Genomic DNA, 20,739 nt, shown 5'->3' with positions numbered 1-20,739 from the left:
TATTGACATTAGATGTCATCGCGGATTGTGCTTTTGAGTGCAGGCGCACTCGCGCCAAGCGACGAAATTTCGTAAATTGCAATTAAAGCAATTGAGTTACGCGGAAGCAAGCGATAAGAAAACGCTGCGTGTGCGGTTTTTGTTGCTGTTGCGTTGAAGAATGTACCGCAAAGTTCTATTTTTAGAACTCTGCAGCAGTAGAGCTTAAGCGAAGGCTGTTCGAATTCACGTCTTTACAGGTCGAACGACTGATCGCGATTGCTCTGAACTCTGCTTTTGCTTTTTTCGCGTCGTATGAGTGTATAAGAGAGTGAGAGCGCGCATTGAGAGCTGCATTAGTATTTGTTGATTCGTTTAGACGTAGCGGGGTTTGAATTTTGTGATAAAGCGACCTCGTCATTGTCTGACTTTTGCTTGAGCATCGGAGCTGCGCTCGTGAGCTTCAAATGACAGAAGAAGAAGAAGGAGAACAAGAAAAACTGTGTGCAATTAGCATGCGACAACAAAGAGAGATTATGCAATGATAAAGATAACTTAAGCTCTGTGTGCGTGTGCTTAAAAATCAATTGGAAATTTGTACAACGCCCCCATTAAAAACTAATTGAATACATATACACAAAAATATATATGAATGTGCACACAGACACAAACAAGGCATAATATTTTTGACATGACGTCTGCGAAAGGGATTGAAGGCGGCCAGTCACAGAGCGGGAGAGTGTAAGAGAATGTGAGAGGAGAAGAAAAAGAGCATCACACGCATAGGCAGGCGACGCTTTTTCTGCCCACCCACTCGGCACCAAACTAACGACGCTCCCTCGTCTCTTTCTCTGTCTGCCTCTTTTTTTGTTGACGCTATGACTTTGCACCTCACACAAGATGTGTGCGTGTGCTGTGTCGTGGTGTCAGTGTCTTTGGTGCTTTTTTTGAGAACCTTGGCAAAGGAGAGAAGCAATAGGCGGCGGTGGCGGTAGAGGCCAGCGCTGCCGCTGTCGCCACCGCATGTCTAGCGGCAGAAAAGCCAGCGCTGCCGCCACCGCATGTGGCCGCTGTTTTGTTGATTACATAAAAAATGAAAATAATTATGTATGTATGCATTTAGCTCGCACAGTACTTATGTATATATGTACATACACAGACATATATACACACAAAAGCAGTAGCAAAAAAGAACTTTGTATTGTTAGCGCGATAAGATATACATATGTATGTACATACATAGTCATATATGTATATGTAGACGAGCATGTGTGTGTGTGCACTTGTGTGGCTGTGTGTCTGAAGCAACAACAATAACAATACGAACGATGCGCAAAATGCAAACAAAACTAAGAAACTAAAAAAATAACAGAAACAGCGCAGCAGCAGAGGCAACCGGCGTGTATGCTCTGTTATACAACAACAGTAATAAAAACAAAAACAACGACTATAACAACAGCTATAAGGCAACTGAAATTTGACAACAAAACGAACTAAGCAAAACACTTGAGCACTTGAACATACCCTTTTTTGGTGCATGCGACAAAAATATCAATACGAAAAAAAAAACAAGCTATCAAATTCCAATACTTTCTAACAATTTTAATGTTAAATTATAAATAAATTTAGAAAAATTAAAATTGGTTTACTTTGTGAAATGACAGAAAACGTTCCTAAAAAGACTGCATAATAAAATAGCTGTTATTACATTTGATCTAGATAAGCTTGATGAACATCTAACACATACAATTCGTATGTACATACAATTATATATATACATACATATATGTAAATATGCTTATTTGTATGCAGATTAGTGGATCAACACTTATTTTCCGGATGTAAACCCGTGTACATAATCCATTTACTAATTCATTCTCTCTCTACCCAGTCAGTTCCAGTTATGAGCTGGTTTTTATAACACCGATGATCTCCATGCAGATTAATTTATATATATATACATATATATATATATATATATATATATATATATATATATATATATATATATATATATATATATATATATATACGATAGATAGATATATAGTCAGTAAGTAGTTCAGTTTGTTGTAGTTCAGTTGTTCCTGCATTGAATTATTTCCAATGTGCTAATTGACTGAAAACGTTTATCGCGCTCTGTTTTTCTTTCTCTCTGTCTCTCTCGAGTAAGTTGATTAAAGAGCGACAAGAAACCAACGAATTTTATACCTTACGCCATGCCCAAAAACCTCTCCCTCTCTCAATCTCACTCTCTCTCTCGCTCTATCTCTTCGCTTGTTGTCGTCCCTGTCTTTGTTTCGCTTGCTGCCAGCTTTGCGAAAGTTTACTTTTTATCTTTTGTGCCACTTCAGCTCAGTGGTTGGGTGGCTTGCTGGCTGCCTGGCTGGGGACATGGAGGGAGGCCAAAGATAAATGCGCAACAAATGCAGTTTGTTGAAGTCAATTATTGTGTAAGTAGCTTAATTCGGTTGGCGCACGGCTGCCGGCTATTCGTAATTGAATTAGTAACGTAAAAAATTTGTAATTGAATCCAAATTGGGGCCATGCGATGTGTGCCAAGTGGCAACCGCTTTAATGAAATGCTTCAGTACCCGAAACCTTAAATATTTAGTGAAAAACTTTTACTTCTCCTTGACGCTTCGCCCTCTCTATCTCCTCCCCCTCTCTTTCTGTTTGTTATGTTTGATTTAAGTTTATGCCGCTTCTATTTGCAATTCTCAGAGCGTCTTTCACTCCTTGTTTTAAGCACATATCATGCACCTTAAAGTTTCTCGTTGGCTCAAAAACTCTTTCTATCCGGTTTTGTTTTTTGTTTTTGTTTTTTTGTTTAGTTACAGTGCGAACAAATTTAAAGTATTGAAAAGTTAGTTCTTGGCTTATTTTTTTGTTAGCTTTTGTTTGTCCACAAAGTCTCTTGAGCCATCTCACAGCGCACACTTCAAATGCATGGCGCTCTCGAGAAACAAATGCACTTTAAGTACGAGTACTTTTAACACTCACGAGTGCGCCTCAAAGCGGCTTGTGATCTGAGGCCAACTTGGCCAAGCTTTTTGTGTGTGGCTAAAAGGAATTCGAGAACAACGAAAAACTGCAGCCACTTTGCTATTAGAGTCTGAGCCCTGTCCGCGTGCCCAATGCCACGCCCTGTCAACTGCTGTCAGCCCAAGTGTGTCCCTATGCCTGAGGCGTCAACTTTTTTTGTCGCAAAAAACGATCCATGTCAGTGCCATTCATAAGCTTATTAGAGACGAAAATATATCATTCATTAATAATATATTTTTTTCATATTTTTCATTTTATATGAATGCTATTAATATTTAAAGCATTTTCATTGTGCAAATACGTTCAATATATTTGTATTTATATATAAAGAATTTTCAATTATGCACGCTGCATTTATTCCAATAAAAAACACGAATTAAATCAAGTGATTGAAATTTTTTCATTAATTAACGATTGAGTTTTTTACTTTCGAAATACCCTGAACAGTAAAAGAAAAATCTTAACAAGATCATAATTAAGATTTTTCTTTTACTGTTCAGGGTATTTCGAAAGTAAAAAACTCAATCGTTAATTAATGAACTGCCAAGAAGATACAACGACCTGACACAATGCCATCGCTGTCAAGAATTTGGACACACACAACGCTACTGCCACAAAGCTCCCAGATGTGTGCGTTGCGCCGGGAAACACGCATCCAAAGACTGCACCCGCGAAAAGGACCAGGCACCAACTTGTGTGCACTGTGAGTTACAGCACCCAGCCAACTATAAGGGCTGCCAAGTATACAAGCGGTTGCGCAAATTGCAATCCCCAGCACAAAAAAGGAGTCCCACACAAACACCGTCTACGGGTCCGAGTACTGCTTCCGAAATTACAAGGCCCCGGAGCATTACCCAAGCCACGAGCTTTGCAACGCCTATTAGTGGTGTTTCTTACGCACAGGCCGCTAGAGGTGGACCGTCAAATAAGAATACCACAAGTGACACTTTGTTCACTGAAATGCTTCAGCAACAACAACGTCAGTTTGACGCAATTAATGCCGAGCTCAAAGCGATGCGAGAAGTACAATCCCAACAAGCAACCATGCTAAACAGTTTAATGGCCATCATAACCAAGCTTGCCTACAAATAATGGCTTTACGTGTGGGTATCTGGAACGCCAATGGCCTGAGAAACAAGACTCAGGAACTGGCTGCGTTTCTCTCACAAGAAAACATAGATATAATGTTAATAACAGAAACTCATGAGTGCCCCACTACACAAATTTTCGGATACGAACACTATCAGGCTCATGGTGAAGGAGCAAACTGCTTTGGTGGATCCTCAATCCTCATACGAGCAACAATACCGCATACACCTTTACTGCCAATTTGCAACGCAACAATGCAGGTCTCAGCCATCACCCTGCCTACGTCTATTGGAGCGATCGAAGTTGCGTCAATTTATCTTCCGCCAAACACTGGTCTGTGTGATCATCACATGGAACAGGTTCTAGGCCAAAGGTTGAATAAGACCCTCATCGGCGGCGACTGGAATGGATGGCACCCATTTTGGGGAAGCAATAGTGCGAATCGTCGCGGAGAAGTCATATTTGAGGCGATTCAAAACTTACAATTCAGCATATTGGCGACTGGAGCCCCCACCCGTTACCCAATTAATGGACACAGGCCCTCGGCAATCGACTTCGCTGTCTACAAAGGCATCTGTGACCGGCAATTGACCATTGAAGAATCCTTGGACCTATCCTCTGACCACCTGCCACTAATAGTCACAATCCACGCGCAGCCACAGCCCTTGCCCATTAGGAAACAACTACTGCCAGCAGGATCAGATTTAGGAGTCTTTAGGCGCGAGCTCCATTACTCTTTGCACATAGAAATGGAACTTAACACTCCTGAAGACGTGGACTACGCAGCAAACAAACTGCAGGAAGAAATAGTCAAAGCTGCGCACCAAGCCGCCCCACCATCTTGCCAAACAAGACAACAGTCTCCGTACAACATCCCCCTCACCTTGGAGGCCCAACACCTACTAATACACAAAAGATGGGCCAGGAGACGCTGGTTAAGATTACGCACGCCTGATGCCAAATCCATGTACAACGAAGCCACGAGGCATCTTAAAGCTGCTCTCGCCCTGCTTCAAAAGAGGTGTATCAGCGATGCGCTGGTACGAGCTGAATCGCCCACTGACGCAGAGTTTCAATTATGGAAATTTACAAGAAAGCTCAAACGGCAGCCAATACGTCGTCATCCCATTCGGAGCATTTCTGGTTCCTGGCACATTGGAGACGAAGCTCAAGCTGAGGCTTTTGCAAACCACCTTCAAGACCAATTCACGCCGGTGATTACCGCAGAGGCCTCAGAAATCGAAGCAACAGAAGACATCGTTCTCTCGCCCCTCCCAGCTGAAGACCAGATAACTGGATGTACAAAAGAAGAGGTTCTTGAACACATCAGAAGAGTGAAGGCAAAAAAATCCCCTGGATATGATCTAATAAACGGCAGAGTCCTTAGAGCACTGCCTGACTCCACCATAGACTACATAACTATGGTGTACAACGCCATGCTCCGCATCCGGCACTTTCCAGCCTGCTGGAAGCGCGCCGTGATTGTGATGATTCCTAAGCCTGGCAAACCCGTGGGAGAAATTGAGTCGTACAGACCAATTAGCCTGTTGCCAGTACTCTCCAAAATATTCGAAAGAATATTTCTGGAACGAGTACTGACACATCTGGGACGCCAGGAGGCCATTCCAAACCATCAGTTTGGCTTCAGGAGACAGCATGGAACACCGGAACAGGTTCACAGAGTTGTGCACCATATCCTTGGAGCCTTTGAAGAAAAGATGTACTGCTCTGCCGTCTTTTTAGACATCAAACAGGCGTTTGATCGAGTTTGGCACCTGGGACTGCTGCAGAAAGTGAGGACCACCCTTCCAGCCCCATTTTTCGCGTTGCTATCCTCATACCTTATTGGAAGAACCTTCCAAGTGTCAAGGGGGCAAGCAGTATCCTTGACTAGACCAATTATGGCTGGAGTACCACAGGGTAGTGTTCTAGGCCCAACACTTTATACTTTATTCACAGGAGATATGCCAACTCCCGAGCCAAATATAGGAAGTACAGATGCAGTACTCATAGCGACCTATGCAGATGACACCGCCATCTTATCACGTCACGTATCTGCGCAAGAAGCTTCAGACTCACTACAAAAATATCTGGACTCTTTCGGACGCTGGGCAAAACGGTGGTGTATCACCATTAATGCACAAAAGTCTGTACATACTACCTTCGCCACTAGAAGAGGAGATTGCCCAAGCGTTGCATTGGGGCCCACTATTCCCAAAGCCTCAAAAGTAAAGTACCTTGGTATCACTCTTGACAGAAGGCTGACTTTTAAAGCGCACATAAGTCAAGTAACCTCAAAATGCAAAAGCAAGCTAAAAACCCTCGACTGGATGCTGAGAGCTTCAAGCAAGTTGTCTTACAGCAGCAAGGCCGCCATCTACAAGGCAATAGTTGTCCCAACCTTCGTATATGGTATCTCTCTATGGGGCTCCTCGGCGAAGACTACAAGGAACAAAATTCAGACCCTGCAGAATAAAGCACTACGCAGATGGACTGGAGCCAGCTGGTTTGTAAGAAACTCAGTCTTACATAGGGATTTAGCAATTCCCACAGTTGCTGAACTCATTGGGCGACACAGTTCAAGATACGCGGACAGACTTGCAGCGCATCCTAACCATCTCGCAAGCAACCTGGCTATAAACAACAATAGGCGAAGACTGAAGAGATTGCATCCTCTAGACAATATTAGAACTAATTAAGATAGTAGCTACAAGTGCAGAATAATTGGCATATCTGCCCTCCCATTAGTTAAGGTTTAGAGCTAAATGCGCTATAGAGTCTAAGACAATAAGCTGCAACAAAATAAAGAAAAAAAAAAAAAAAAAAAAAAAAAAAAAAAAGATCATAATTGATTATATATAGGAATAACGAAGTGCATCGAAATGTTCGCTTGAACTAAGCGTATCTATGAGGGACTTATAGATTTCTTTATAAATTTCATTATGAATGTTAAGTAATCTGGATGATCTCACATGTTTCTCTAACCTAAACACATTGAAGATGGAAAAGATATTGTAAAGGCAACAGTAGGCGTGGCAGTCTACATAAGTTTATTATATTCCTTAACAGGATGATGGGCTAAGTCTAGCTCCACCATGCCCTTCTATCAGTCTGTCAACTAATCAGTTCCCATTAAGCCTATTAGCGCAGGGTGCTTGCTGAAGTGTGTGTGTGTTAGTGTGCGTGTGTGTGTGTGTGTGAGTGTGCGCATAAATGCATAAAACTTAGCGAGAATGTTTAAGGTATTAGCGCTTCGACTCCCGACTAGAAAGTATGCTCCGCCCATCCATTTATACTTTTCACAGCTTTAATGCTTTAGTTAACATCTTCAATAAATATGAACCAGAAAGTTAAAGCTCTTTCAGCTTGCATCTCAACTGCTGTCTTTGGCTCTATCTGATATCAACTGCAGCTTATTAGCTGTGCTGGCCGCTGCCTTAAGTAATATACGCTTTTATTGATAAAGCCAGCTGAATTAATTCAATATTTGGCTGCATAAATTACGCTCAAATGAAACACGGAACGAAACGAAACGAAACAATAAATCTTGCTATATATACAGACTATACATATATATATAGCATTTACCTGTACCACGTTCTCTCAATTGTCTGTCTCTCTATCTGTTTTTGGCTAACTGCGATGAAATATTACCCTTCACATGTCGTGCATTTCATTTGGCCATAATAACTAAAAAAACAAAATTGTGATAAATTTAGTTGGTCGAAGCCACCTATGCAGGTGTGTCTGTGTGTGTGTGTGTGTGTGTGTGTGTATTGACATACTTATACATAATGGAAATATATATAAAGTTCACTTATATTTCAATTCAGATTAAGTTCTATAATTCATCAAGTCGACAGCGCCTACTATTTGCTTTGTCCCTCTGTATGCCGATACCCTTTAGCCAGCTGTTGGCCAAAGGGCTATGCTCGTTTTAGCTGCCATGTCGCTGGGCCTAGCTATTAATAACGTGCAGTCTGTTCGATTTGCTATTCGGTATCTTGTAGTCGTGCCAAGGTCTTTGAGTCCTCTGACTTGATTCGTATATTTTGTTTTGGCTTTTTCGTTGGGACTGTTGAATTATTGATATGTCTGCTCTGTCTCTGTCTCTGTATGTGTGTGTGTGTGTGTATGCTTAGTGGACTGCGAGGATTCCAGTTGTGAGTGCCCTGCATAATTCATTATGTATTTCTGCGTCCACGTAACGCCCCACACCCCGCCACACGCAAAGCGAGCAGCGCTGCGTTGACTGCCGGCCACGCCCAGCCGTTGCCAAGCGCCTGGCGCGCATGTTGCCTTCGCCAACTGACGCCTGTTTAGGCATATAAAACATAATAAATTCCTGCTCAATTTTCGTTAGTGGATTATGCCATATAACACACTTTAGCCCAGAGTTTTTAGCATAATAAAGTAGCCAACTGTAAAAAGGGCTGCCAGCCGCGAGCTGTGGACCGTGGGCCAGCAGCTCTGTTGCATCGTAGATAAGCAAACAATAATAAAAACAACGGCAGCCCAAAAAGCCGTAAAGGAACGAGAAAAGAAGCAAAAAAAAAACCAAAAGAAAACAAAGTAAAAAATAGAAAATTTCGTTGGATTTATGCGAATGAAATGAGCGCAGGGCAAAGCTCGATGATATTTATGCTGAATATATGATTGCAATTTGGAATAGTGGGGCTGACGTGATTTATAAGCGACGGGGATAATTGATTTGAATGAGATATCGATGCTGAGCTCTCCATGCTGAGCGAATGCCATTTGCATTCATTGAATAATTTACACGTGGAGAAAGACTTTCTCCTTCTCTCCGGTCGAGTTAACTTCTGTCTCAAGATTATGTTAATTGGAAATTGTTGTGTCTGTGCCTGCGCTTCGGCAAGATATATTTAAGCTTTTCCTATTTAACACAAATAATTAATGAGTAAATTTTCTATTTTCCTTAAATTTGTAGTATAAACAGGGTTGCAGCCCGATAAGCTGTTGGAGCCACGGCTCGAGCGCTTTTCAATTAGCTGCTGTCACTCAGTTGTCCGTCAGGCTGTTTGCCTGCGCTCATAATTGAAATACCACTTTCCCGAAAAGGTCAACTTTCTTAGCTAATTAAATCAGGAAATGTTGCTCGCACACAATTAAGTTATGTGGGAAGCGTGCTCGACTAAGAGATGCCCACTAGCCAGCTTTCATAATCAACTTTTCACTTGAGCTTGAAGCCATGAGCATGAATCTTAATTGAGTAAACTTTAGGCTGCGAGGCACTGAGGTGCCTGCAGTTGAATTCTGTTTGAAAGGTTCGTGGATCACTGCAAATGACTACAAAATATATGAAGTTAAGCTGCTCATTGATATTTGGAATAGTTAATCAGTTGATGACCAATGCATATCATGTGCTTTGCTCAAGCATGAACATATGGATGACTCTAGCGATCGCTGAAGCAGGAACTGTTGTCGACGCAGGGAGATCGCTGTGCTCATTCAACATCTGGTGGGGCCCAAGCAAATTGTATACAGGACAGCAGAATGGATCAGTTCCTGTCGCATGGAAGGCAAGTATAAATTCGTGTGGCCTTTCGAGTTAGTTGTCTGTCTGCCGCTGCAAGAGCCATAATATTTTATTCGTGCAATGACGTCACAGACACAAAGCTCTAGCACAGCAGCAAACAGCAGCCGCAGCAGGAGCAGCAGGCGTCTGCTGCACTGTGGCATGTCGGGCCCTAATTGGCCCAAGTGGCTGCCCGGGCTGCCTAAAACTACAGCTTGGCCGCCCTGCAGGGCACTCATTGTAGTTGTTGCTGATTTCTTTTTTTTTGTTTTCTCATTTTTCGTTTTGCATTGCGTTGCACAAAGAAAGTTGTTTACGCAAAAATGTTGCGCGTTGCGTCCGCTACACACTTTTCAAGTGGCCAGAAGAGGCAGACGTTGATGGCGACGGCGGCAGAAAATCCAAATCAAAAACAAATCTTGTTACGACAAATTTCAGCTACTATGCGACCAAGTGGAACAAAGGCGGTCGCCCGAGACGCAGACGTTGCATAAGGATGAGGCATAGCTGGGGTGGTCAGGGTGGCAGGGAGGCAGCCGCAGAATGTCTCGCTGCACAAAAAGAAATGCGCATGGGTAAACACAATGGCAGGTCCTTAGATGCTGACTGCCTCTTTGCTCGACTGCCCCCTGGTACGTAACACTAATTTGCTTAAAGGCAGCCGCGGACAAAACTCAACAAATGACATTTAAAGTGCAGCGAAAAGTCGCTAACTAGCACAGCCGAGCACGGCCGAGCAGAGCAATGCGACGACAGCCAGAAATGAAATGCAAATACTATTTACAAAGCAGAATAAATGCAGAACAATGCAGCGGCGACCAGCCTCTGCGCAGGCCTCCAACTACACTTGAAGAAAACTAATTACTTTTAACTCATTTCAATGAATATTTGATTACCAAAAGTAACTGGCTCTAAAGCCATTGCAGACATTACTTAAAGTTAGTTCAAATTGCGAACATATTGGGTATGAGAATCGCATGGAACGCCAGTGAAATCTCAACTCTAATTGAACTCTTATGATGCGCTCGTTCAGTGAGTAGAAGTTGAATACTTTCGAGTAGATATTTCTTTCGTGTTTATGGCTTTTTCTTCAAGTGTATTCCGTCAGTCTCGACCTGTTCGCTGGCCGGCAAAAGCCACTAAAAAAATTTTGCATTGTTGCTGTCGCTTGTCAAGTGTGTTCGGCTGCTGTTGACGCAAAGTCTTTGCCTTGGCAAACTCGAAATGTCACTCAGGGGCAGAGCGCGGCGCGGCTTGGCGTGTTGGGCGTGCACAAAGGGGTCGCAAGGCTGCTGGGTAGAGCACACAAAACTTACTGACAAAAGCCTGTAAGGCACAAAATGCGTGCATTCAACTGCATGCGAAGACGGTAACTTGGTCGACTTGTCCTATGTACATGTCTCAGTATATATATATATATGTATATATATGTATGTGTGTGTGTGTGAGTGTCTATCTGAAGACATTGTATGCCAAATTGAGTCAATTTCCTGTGTGCACATTGCTGTCAGTTGTGTGCAGGCTTCGTCAACTAATCAATTGCCACTGACGCATTTTAAAATGCCTCTAAGTTCAGCTCTTTAACACATGCTCAAAGCAGCTCATATGTGTGTCTGTGTGTGGGTGTGCGTGTGCGTGTGCGTGTGCCAAGTGCCTGGCATTTAATGTGCTTTAGCAGTTGATGTCATTTTTATTTCTCCATCTTGACTGCTTTTTCTATCTTCTCGCCTTATTTGGTTTTTTGGGGTCGCTTTTTTTAACGCTTCAACTTTTTAATGATCTCTCAAATTGCTTATTTCCTACATAATGCCGGCTGCCAGCAATTACTTCTCTGTCTCTTGCTTTCAGTTTGTGTCGTAGGTATGGGCCCGACTGTGGCTGGGTGGCAGTGCGGCTGTCACTTGACACAAGAACAGTGATGGAAATAACGATGATAATAATGAAGTTTATCTTCTTCTATTTTCTTTCTTTTTTTATTTCTGTGCAGCTCCTGCTCTAAAGTTTCGACACATGCCTGGCTAGGGACGTGTGAGTGGGGCAAGTGAGGCGTGTAGCTTTGTTGATGATATATATATGTATATATATATTGACATGTGCAAGTAGATTTTTTGTGCCCCAAAAGTGTCTTGAACACACAAACAGACACAGAGCATGATGCTTAACTGCCGTGTGAGCGTGAGTCGTTTGTCAAAAGGCAGCAAAACTGTTGACATAACAATGATTATACGCCTCATTAGTTACATATCTCATACATATACATATGCATGTCAGCTTATTCAAGTGTACGTGTGTGCGTGCGCGTGTGCGTCTGGTGTGGCTAATAAGCAGCTTGAGGCATACTAACTAGCCGGCCCATAAAAGTATGCTACACTTTCTGATCATGCAGCGGAAGTAGCAGTCAGCAAGCAGTGCCAAGCAGTGTAACGACCTCTCAAGCAGTGCATGTCTAATGGCTACTCAACAACTCCCGAGTTGGTCACGTTAAGCTGGTTGAGTTTGAGCGCGCGTGTCTTTGTGTGCAAATGTCTCTGTGTTGGTATTTGTGTCGATGTCTGCAGATGTCTGCGTGGGTGCACTTAGCTATTTATATATTCAAGAAGTGTGTGTATTTTAGTGTTGTGCTTCGAGTGCAAAGTGCAGTCTCTTCAGAGCGAACCTGTGCGATGAACATTGTCACAAATATTACTCAATGCAATATTTATTGTATTATCTGCTTAAGTTAAAAGTTATTTACTTGAAAGTCGAAGCAAGCTTTGCTTCTTTAGTATACTAAATCGCTTGGAATTTGCCTAAAATGATCAGACTTTCATTGCTATTTTGACACTCGTCCAATCACTTGAGTTTTTGTTAATCTCTTCAAATGACAGGTAAATGGAGCAGCTATTAAAGCGTATTATGAACAACAGATTTCTTTAATACTCAATTGAAATTTGTATTTTTGACACTCAAATATTTGCGTACTGCCTGGAATTGCTGTTGACATCGTCTTTTCCTCCTCCTTTTTTTTTTTTTTTTTTTTATGTATTTTCGCTCCCCAGTTACAGATAAATATAAAAGATCTATTGTTTGTTGTGCCATATTTATTAAACTAATGAGGCGTTAAGCAGTCGCCAAGTGCCAGATAAGAAACGAATTGGGCTGTGCCAGCGTTGGGTGGCAGCGCTGTAAAGCGGAAGCAAGAATTTCTGAAATTTTCAATTTGTAGCGAAGCAGAAAAATGGCATCTGATGGGCCTTTTATGGGGCTTGGCGGCTATTGACAAAAGGGCCAACAATTTAAAAGCTCAATGGCTGCGGGCAGCTGTGCGTGCGTGCTTGTGTGTGAGTGAGTGTGTGTCACAAGGTGTTGTGGGCTTGTGTATAGGTGTAGCTTTGATGCTGAGGCTGGTTGGCTGGCAATTTTCCGCGCTTGAATTCATTTAATAACGTGCGACACATAAAAAGCAGTTGGCAGTTGCCAAAATCATTGCGGAAAAACGAAGAAGAACACCACGCAGCGAGACGCCAGCAACAAAAGATAAAGACAAAGACAAAGGCAATGGAACAGAAAGCAGCAAAAGGTGCGCCACAGTCACGTGTGTGTCTCTCTCTCTCTCTCTCTCTCTCTCTCTGTGTGTGTGTGTTTGTTTGCTTACATGTGCATGCCTTGGTATGTCAGTGCGTGTGTGTGTGTGTTGGTGGGTGTCATCAGTGTTGCCATTGCAACATATTATGCTTGTAAAAATTGAATTTTAGTGGCCGGGGCATAAAGTTCTCGTCTGTATGGCCAAGTGCAAGCGAGATAGTAGCATGTCTTTTGGGCATATATTCGCACATTTTATTATTGTGCACACTACGTGTGTGTAGCGTGCTCTATATGTGCGTGTGTGAGTGTGTGTAAAATTTAATAATAACGACCCTCTTAAACCAACAGCCTGCCCGCTTTTCTTTATACTCTCTACTCGCATACATTCCATTTTCACTCGCCAATCTCTCTCTCTCTCACTCTATCTCTCTCTTTTCATTTCTCAGTTTCTTTATTTCTTTATATGTGACGTTCTGTTGTGTTTTGCTTGGATGTTGCTTGCAATCTCTTTGCGTTGACATTTAATGTAATAATTTTTACGATGATGCTCGACGGCATTAAAACGAGATTAAACACAAACAAACGAGGCGCGGGGGTTGGCCAAGAAAGGAAGGAAGTGAGGGAGAGAGTCGAGGCAGAAAGGGGAGGGGAGGGCTGTGTGCGGGGTGTGAGGGTGTGTGTGTGTGTGTGTGTGTGGATCAACAGCAGCGAATGGAACGTATGAACATTTCCTGTTTGATACACTTGAAAATACAGGCAAAAGATATATATGTATATATATATAAATATATATGTATGTACATATGTATATATATGTGCTCATAAAAGATGATGTAGCACATAATTACGAGCACGCACAAGCACCCATATGAGCACACACACACTCACATACTCACACTCACGCGCACGCATGCACAAACAAAAATTCATACAGATAATGGTTCAATAAAATAATCTTTTGAGTTAACACAGCGAAAAAAAGAGAGAAAATATATCATAAAATCAGTCAGAAATGCTAGCGACAGCTGGCAACAACCTTAACTAGCTGTAATGCGTGTAACTGTATATGTGTATACTTATAATTTATATATATAGACATCTGAACATATATTTAAATATACAATTACATTTTACAGTCACTTAATTCATGATGCTCTCCGATCATTGTTTGCCCGACAGAAACCTTTGAGCATCTGTCAGACGTGCTCGAGCTATTAATTTCCGAGCGATTGCCTCCTGTTCGCACACACTGAATATTTTTCCGATGTCTGCTGCGAATAGTAGGATTACAAAGTTTCCTCACGGGAAAATGCTGGGAAAAGCTCGAATTTAAAGCTTAAATTAAGCAGTAATTAAACAATTAGTATGAATTCAGTAAGCGATATAGAATTAGCATTTATAAGTGCAAAGTACAACTAATTCATGTTTCTTATAGAGTGTTCTCATTGCAAAGTCTATTTCGAATTGCCAGCCTCACTATCTGAATGTCTATCTCAGGCTATATGTTTGTCTGTGGACAGATGTTTGCTTATCTGTCTTATATGTGTCTGTTCACATCTTTATCTATCTGTTAGTCTGTTAGTCTTTCTATCTGTGGACAGATGTCTGTCTATCTGTCATATAGCTGTCAGTTCAAATGTGTATTTATCTGACTGTCTGTCTGTCAGTCTGTCTAACTGTGGACAGATGTCTGTCTATCTGTCATATATCTGTCAGTTCAAATGCTTATCTATCTGTCTGTCTGTCTATCTGTGGACAGATGTCTGTCCATCTGTCATATATCTGTCTGTCCACATGTTTATCTACCTGTCTGTCTGTCTATCTGTCTGGCTGTCTATCTGTCTATCTATCTCTCTGACTATACTGGCAGATATATGTCTATATGTCATTTATCTATCTGTCTGCATGACTGTTTGTCAATCTGTCTGTCTACCTGTCTTTCTGTTTGTCTACCTGCCTGTCTATCTGTCTGTTTATCTGTCTTTCAATCTGTCTGTCTACCTATGTGTCTATCTGTCCATCTATCTCTCTGTCTATATTGGCAGATATCTGTCTCTCTGTTCATTTGTTTTTCTGTCTATCTGTCTGTCTGTCTGTCTGCCTATCTGCCCCACTATCTGCTTCTATATCTGCCTCTCTATCTATCAGCATCTCTTAAGTCGATAACTGTAGAATATCAAATGACGTTAATCGAGCACTTCTAGCAGCTATACGATCTTTGTCAAAATATTTTGTAATCAAAAGCTTATAAAAATGTTCAAACTCTTCTGTATATCTGACACGAACTCGAATAACATGCCATATCAAATGTTTAATACATCAGGAAAGGAAGCTGGAATGGCTGCCAAGTTCTAGTTTGATTCATTTGAAATGTGATTTTATTATAAGTGTGTGTGTGCGTGTGCGTGTGTGCGTACTGTTAGCATTGTCAAGGACATTCGTTTCGAGTAGTCCATTGTTATATTGTGTTAATTTTGTTTGATTTGCTGCTGGCTGATTGCAGGCCTCAGCTAACATGGCTAAAAAACTTTTGCGCAATTTTGCGGCCAAAAAGAAGATGAAGAAGAAGAATAAAACGAAGTAGTAGAAGAACTAAAAAAAGAAAGCCGAAAACAAATGTGAACAAAGCAAAAGTTGTGGGCATTGTGTGTGTTTAATTTGCTTGCCTGCCTTATTGTTAGTTTATTTATTTTCAAGCAAAGCCTTAAGCTCCTCAAAAAGCTGACAATGCGCTGTTCTCGTGGCTGTGTGTGAATATGTGATTCTGTTTGGAGAGCGTTGTTTTACGCTTGAGCGAGCAGGCAAAAGCCAAAACAAAATGGAAATGAAAACGAAAACGAAAACGAAAATGAAAACGAAAACGAAAACGAAATTGGGACTGTGCCTTCAAATGAAAATGAAAACGAAAATGCGATGAAAACGCCTGGCCAAAGGCACTCGCTGAGCCACTGTGCTCCCCAAGGGGCGTGGCCAATAATAAAAGGGATAAAATCATAAGCCCAAATTTATAGCACTCGGCACAGCAGAGCAGTCGAGTCAAATTGTATGTGTGTAATGGATCAAGTTTATTTATAAGGCTGCCGCAATCGCCTACTTCAACACTTCAATTCGCCCCCTCAGCAACCAAGCCAGGCAACCAAATATTACGCATACGCAGCGTTGTTCGCTACTACAGTAAAATCCAGTGCGGCGACCCCCACATGAAAGACGCTGATGGAGAAGCAAAACCGTCATCGGCAACTGGATGATGAAGTGTTATTTAAATATAAATATATTATCTATCAATAAGCTGCCTAGACACACGCACAAAAGCCGCCAAAATGCTGAAAACGTGAAAAGCATTTTCCCGCATCAAATCTTCAAATTTGATGCCATTATTGTGTTTGCTTTTTTATGAACTGTGTCTGCGTACATGTGTGCATGTGTTTATGTGTGTGCGTGTGTGTTTGTGTCTGGCTTAATAATAAAGTGATTGCCTACTTTGGGTCACAAGCGCTGCCCGACGGCGCTTTGCCCGCACTCAAAGTGCCTCGACTTTTATTAAATTATGCGCGTTTGATGCCGCAACAAATTCAGTTTTGCCTAGCTCGCATCTTTTCTAATTTAATGGCCATGTCTGTGTCGCTTCGCTCAAAATTACTAATCGATAATTGACAGACGATAGTTGGAGAGCTTTCAGCTATCGAAATTCGAAATTTGACAAGGCAAATTGCATTGGGAGTAGGACAGATAGCTGAACATGTGATTGGCTTTAGCGATCGCTGAAGATGGAATGATTTCTGAAGCATGTAGGTTTTAGATAAGAATCTTGAAAATTTATGTAATATAATCACTCTTCGATGCGACAAACTATGGGGCATAACGTTTTATCTCTCAAGTATCTATATAGAATTCACACTAATAATATTTTAAGAGAGCTATCTAACTCAACTAGAGAGGGCACAAATTAAGTTTTCAAAGAGTTGGTTAAGTTTGTAGTAGGTTAACAGAAATGTCGTTGATTTTTGTCATGAAATTGCAGTGAATTTTATTTATTTTTTTACTATTAATATTTTATTATTCATATTTTCTTATTTATTTTTTATTCTTTCTTATAATTTTTTATTTTAGTTATTTTTATCATTCACCATTGTTGGTTACAACAATTAAAATTTAATTATTTTGTTATTAAGCTTATTTGTGCATAATTAATGCATTTTAGTGCTTTAATTGCTGGGCTTAGTAGCGAGTGGCACGCTCAGCAGTTTAATTTAAGCGTGGCCTAAAGACTTTATTTTTTGTAAAGAGTTTACTGTCGTTTACTCAGTCGTCTCACAGCTAGAAGAGAAGCGACTAGATATTGTCATGCTGCATATGAAGCTGGCTGTGCGTGGTCGTAGAAGCACAGATCGGAGTAGAAAATGCAACATATCTATTCGTATATAAGTTGCTCTTGGTTAGCATCAACTTTGTTAAGCACCGTGCAAAAGCTTTGCGTTATATATTTCCTGAAATCTGTCTAAAATTTATATATACATTTCACTTAGTGCCACAATTTCAGTTAATTAAATGCTGCTTTTTATTTTCACAATTTGTTCACTTCAAAAATACGAAATGCTTGTCCAACTTTGACGCGGATTTCACACATATTTTTTGCTTGCAAAATTAGTCAAATTAAAAGTGTTTAAAATATGCTTTGTGCTGCTAACCCTAAGCCAGAAAAACAGAAAAGTTTCCATAGCACGAGAAATGCGAGCAGCAAAAGCTGATCAGACGTGGCGTATGCGTAATATCGAAGTGTTATTTAATTGAAATATAATTGGAGTAAACTCAATGTTAAATGTTGTTGAGAATTACTCTCAACTAAAGCAAAATGAGAGCTAATTGAAAGCAAAAATTAAGCTTACACAACTGCCGCTGCGTGCTCAGCGCGATTTGCATAAAATATACTTTATCGATTTACTTGTTGCGTTTTGCATTGCACTGGCTGCAGTTGCTGCCTTTGGCCAAGAAATTAGCCCATTCGCTTGAGTGGAGCGAATCGCGTTTAGAGCCAATTTAAATTCAATTCTTTGCAAGCTCATTTTCTTGTTATTATTTTCAAATATCCATGCTCGTATTTCCATATAGCAAAGAGAGCTGCATAATATATTTTATATGCATATAGATAAGACTCGTAAGTATATGTATATAATAGATTATGTGGCGCAGGCCGCAACAAAATTCCCATTTTGTTAAAATGCAAATTAAAATATTTATGCAAATGCGAGGCAAGCAATACAATAAATTATGCCATAGCAGCAAAGGAATAAAGCAAAAAAAAAAAAAGAAACAGAAGAAGCAGAACAAGGAGAAGCAAACTGAATTTATAAAGAAAATAGGCAAAGGACGAGAAACAAGCAGCAAATGAGGCGCAGCGAGGCGACAGGCACGCAAACAATTACCTGTTACATGGCGAAGCCAATGCGCTGCGCATTTCCTATTGTGTTTGTCACAAATGTTGCCGTCTGTCACAATAATTTGCTGGCCGTAAACAAGTTCCTCACGGCAACGAAAGCAGGCAAAGCGAGCGAAATTTCAATACACCGAAAAGTTGGCTAGAAAAAAAGAAACGCAAACGGAAGCCGGAAATATGCAAAGCCAAACGCAGGGAAGTCAAAGCAGCCGGACAATGGAGACGCATTCGCATTCGCCTGGACGGACGACTTGCAACTGGAGCGCCTTTGTGTTACCTTAGTCGAGCTATTGCCGCACTGATTGTTTGATAGGGCCGGATCACGCATACGCCCCGTTTGCCAGCCACTTTAAGCCGTTTGCCAATTAGGTGCTGCTGCAGCAGCAGCAATAATAATAATAATAAGAACAAACAGCGGCAGCAGCAAGAGCAGCGGCTGCTGAAGAGGGGTAGCAAACGAGGCAACACCTTTTATAGCAGTCTAAAGAATTTAATTAATGCAAGTCGCGTGCGCTCTTTGAAATAAAAGCGCCCTGCCACGCCCACATACCCACGGCAAGTGCAAATTAAAAAGGGAAACGTAAAAAGCGACGCAACTAAAAAATTAATAAATAAAACTGTTAAGGCTAGCGAAAAGTAGTCGACTGCGCAATGCTCTACATGGAAATTATGAGTAGCGTTACGTATACGCCATGTGGCGTGAGCCAAGAGTTAGCCAAGCGCGCCACAAGTCAGGTATGCCGTGCCTCTGGTAGGGCATGCGAACGAAAGTCAAATGCTAAAACTTTCGTTGACAACGCAGACAGGTAAATACCGTGCAGCAGGTAGATGGCGGCAGGTGGCCAACGTTCTGTCTGCTCCGTTCAGGCTCTGAGGCATGGCTCCGAAATCCGCTTAGAGATGCGCTTAACAGCAATTATCTTCATTACGCGCACAGCGCACAGCGCAAAGTATGCAATGGTAAACAAGAAAACACAGAAAGAAATCAAACTGCAAAACAACAGTGGAGCAGAGCTTTCGCCAGGCCAACGACGAACGACGACCAGAGTGAAGACGCAGCAAACAGACCTTGAATATGAGTGAAAGAAGTTTATTTGTATTGAAATATAGATTTGATATGCGTGCTCAGGCATCAGCTCTACCTTAGCCTGCATTGTCAGCTAATGGGGCAAAACAAATTTGAATTTGCAACGCCATTACACTCGGAGAAAACTTGCTATTTAAATGAGGCAGCATTCCACAGTATATAGTTCTATGAGTGCCAACTGTCATAAAGCTGGAGACGTGTTCAAGTTTTATTGCCCACGGCAAATGGAAACAGCAGAGGAGGAGAAGTGGGAGAAGCGAAAGAAAAGACGTGCAGTCGAACAATTAGGTTGACAGCGGCAACAGCAACAGCAACGGCAGAAGCGCTCTCTCATCTGCCGCTTTCACCTTGAGCCGCCGAGCCTTAAGCTCTTCATATAAATGCGCCGCTGATGGATGTGTTTTGAGCGTCGACTCTCGGCTCGCGACTCAGCGGCTGACGTCACAGAGTTTCCTGTTTGACTTGTCGCCGTTATCAGCGTTAAGCAGCGGGTGGCGGAGCGGGGCTGGGTCTAAGCGATTTATAAAAGCCAAACGACAAACGGCAAACGGCAAACGGCAAATGGCGACAGTCAAAGCCAAAGTGTTGCAAGCAATTTGCGCAATGGCAGCGAGTGCCCTTTGCCAATTGTTGTTGCCAGAGCAGAAAGACAACAACAGATACAGCCCTCGCCGTTGGCTCTTGTTAACTTCTGCTGCCATTATTGAGTGCGTGCACGTAACTGACATCAGCGTGCTTATAAATCAAGTTGCAAATACTTTTACCTGCTTGCCTCTGTCTGTGTGTCTGTGTGGGTGTGTGCGTGCGTGGCAGCAAAGGAATGGAAAGCAAAGAAAAGCTGAAAAGTTAATATGAAAACATGGTCACATTCAGACGTATATAAAACTCCTTTTGGAGTTCATGAATTTGGCAACTGGCATATTCGCCCTCATATGATTAGATTAATGCATTGTATAATGGCTTGAGCGGAGACCAACCTGCAGCACCTGGCCAAACCACTGC

At 41.7% G+C, this 20,739-nt stretch overlaps 1 protein-coding gene across 1 annotated transcript in view; it reads right to left on the bottom strand.

The window, feature by feature from the left end:
• The window catches only part of LOC111601830, a 98,697-nt gene that overhangs the window by 72,277 nt on the left and 5,681 nt on the right, over positions 1-20,739 (bottom strand). The window lies entirely within an intron of this gene.

Source organism: Drosophila hydei, unplaced genomic scaffold (genome assembly GCF_003285905.1).
Source record: "Drosophila hydei strain 15085-1641.00,03,60 unplaced genomic scaffold, DhydRS2 tig00000232-arrow-arrow-pilon, whole genome shotgun sequence".
In the NCBI taxonomy this organism is placed as follows: Eukaryota; Metazoa; Arthropoda; class Insecta; order Diptera; family Drosophilidae; genus Drosophila; species Drosophila hydei.
Note: the sequence above shows the minus strand (reverse complement) of the source record. Positions and strands in the feature narration are given on the sequence as shown.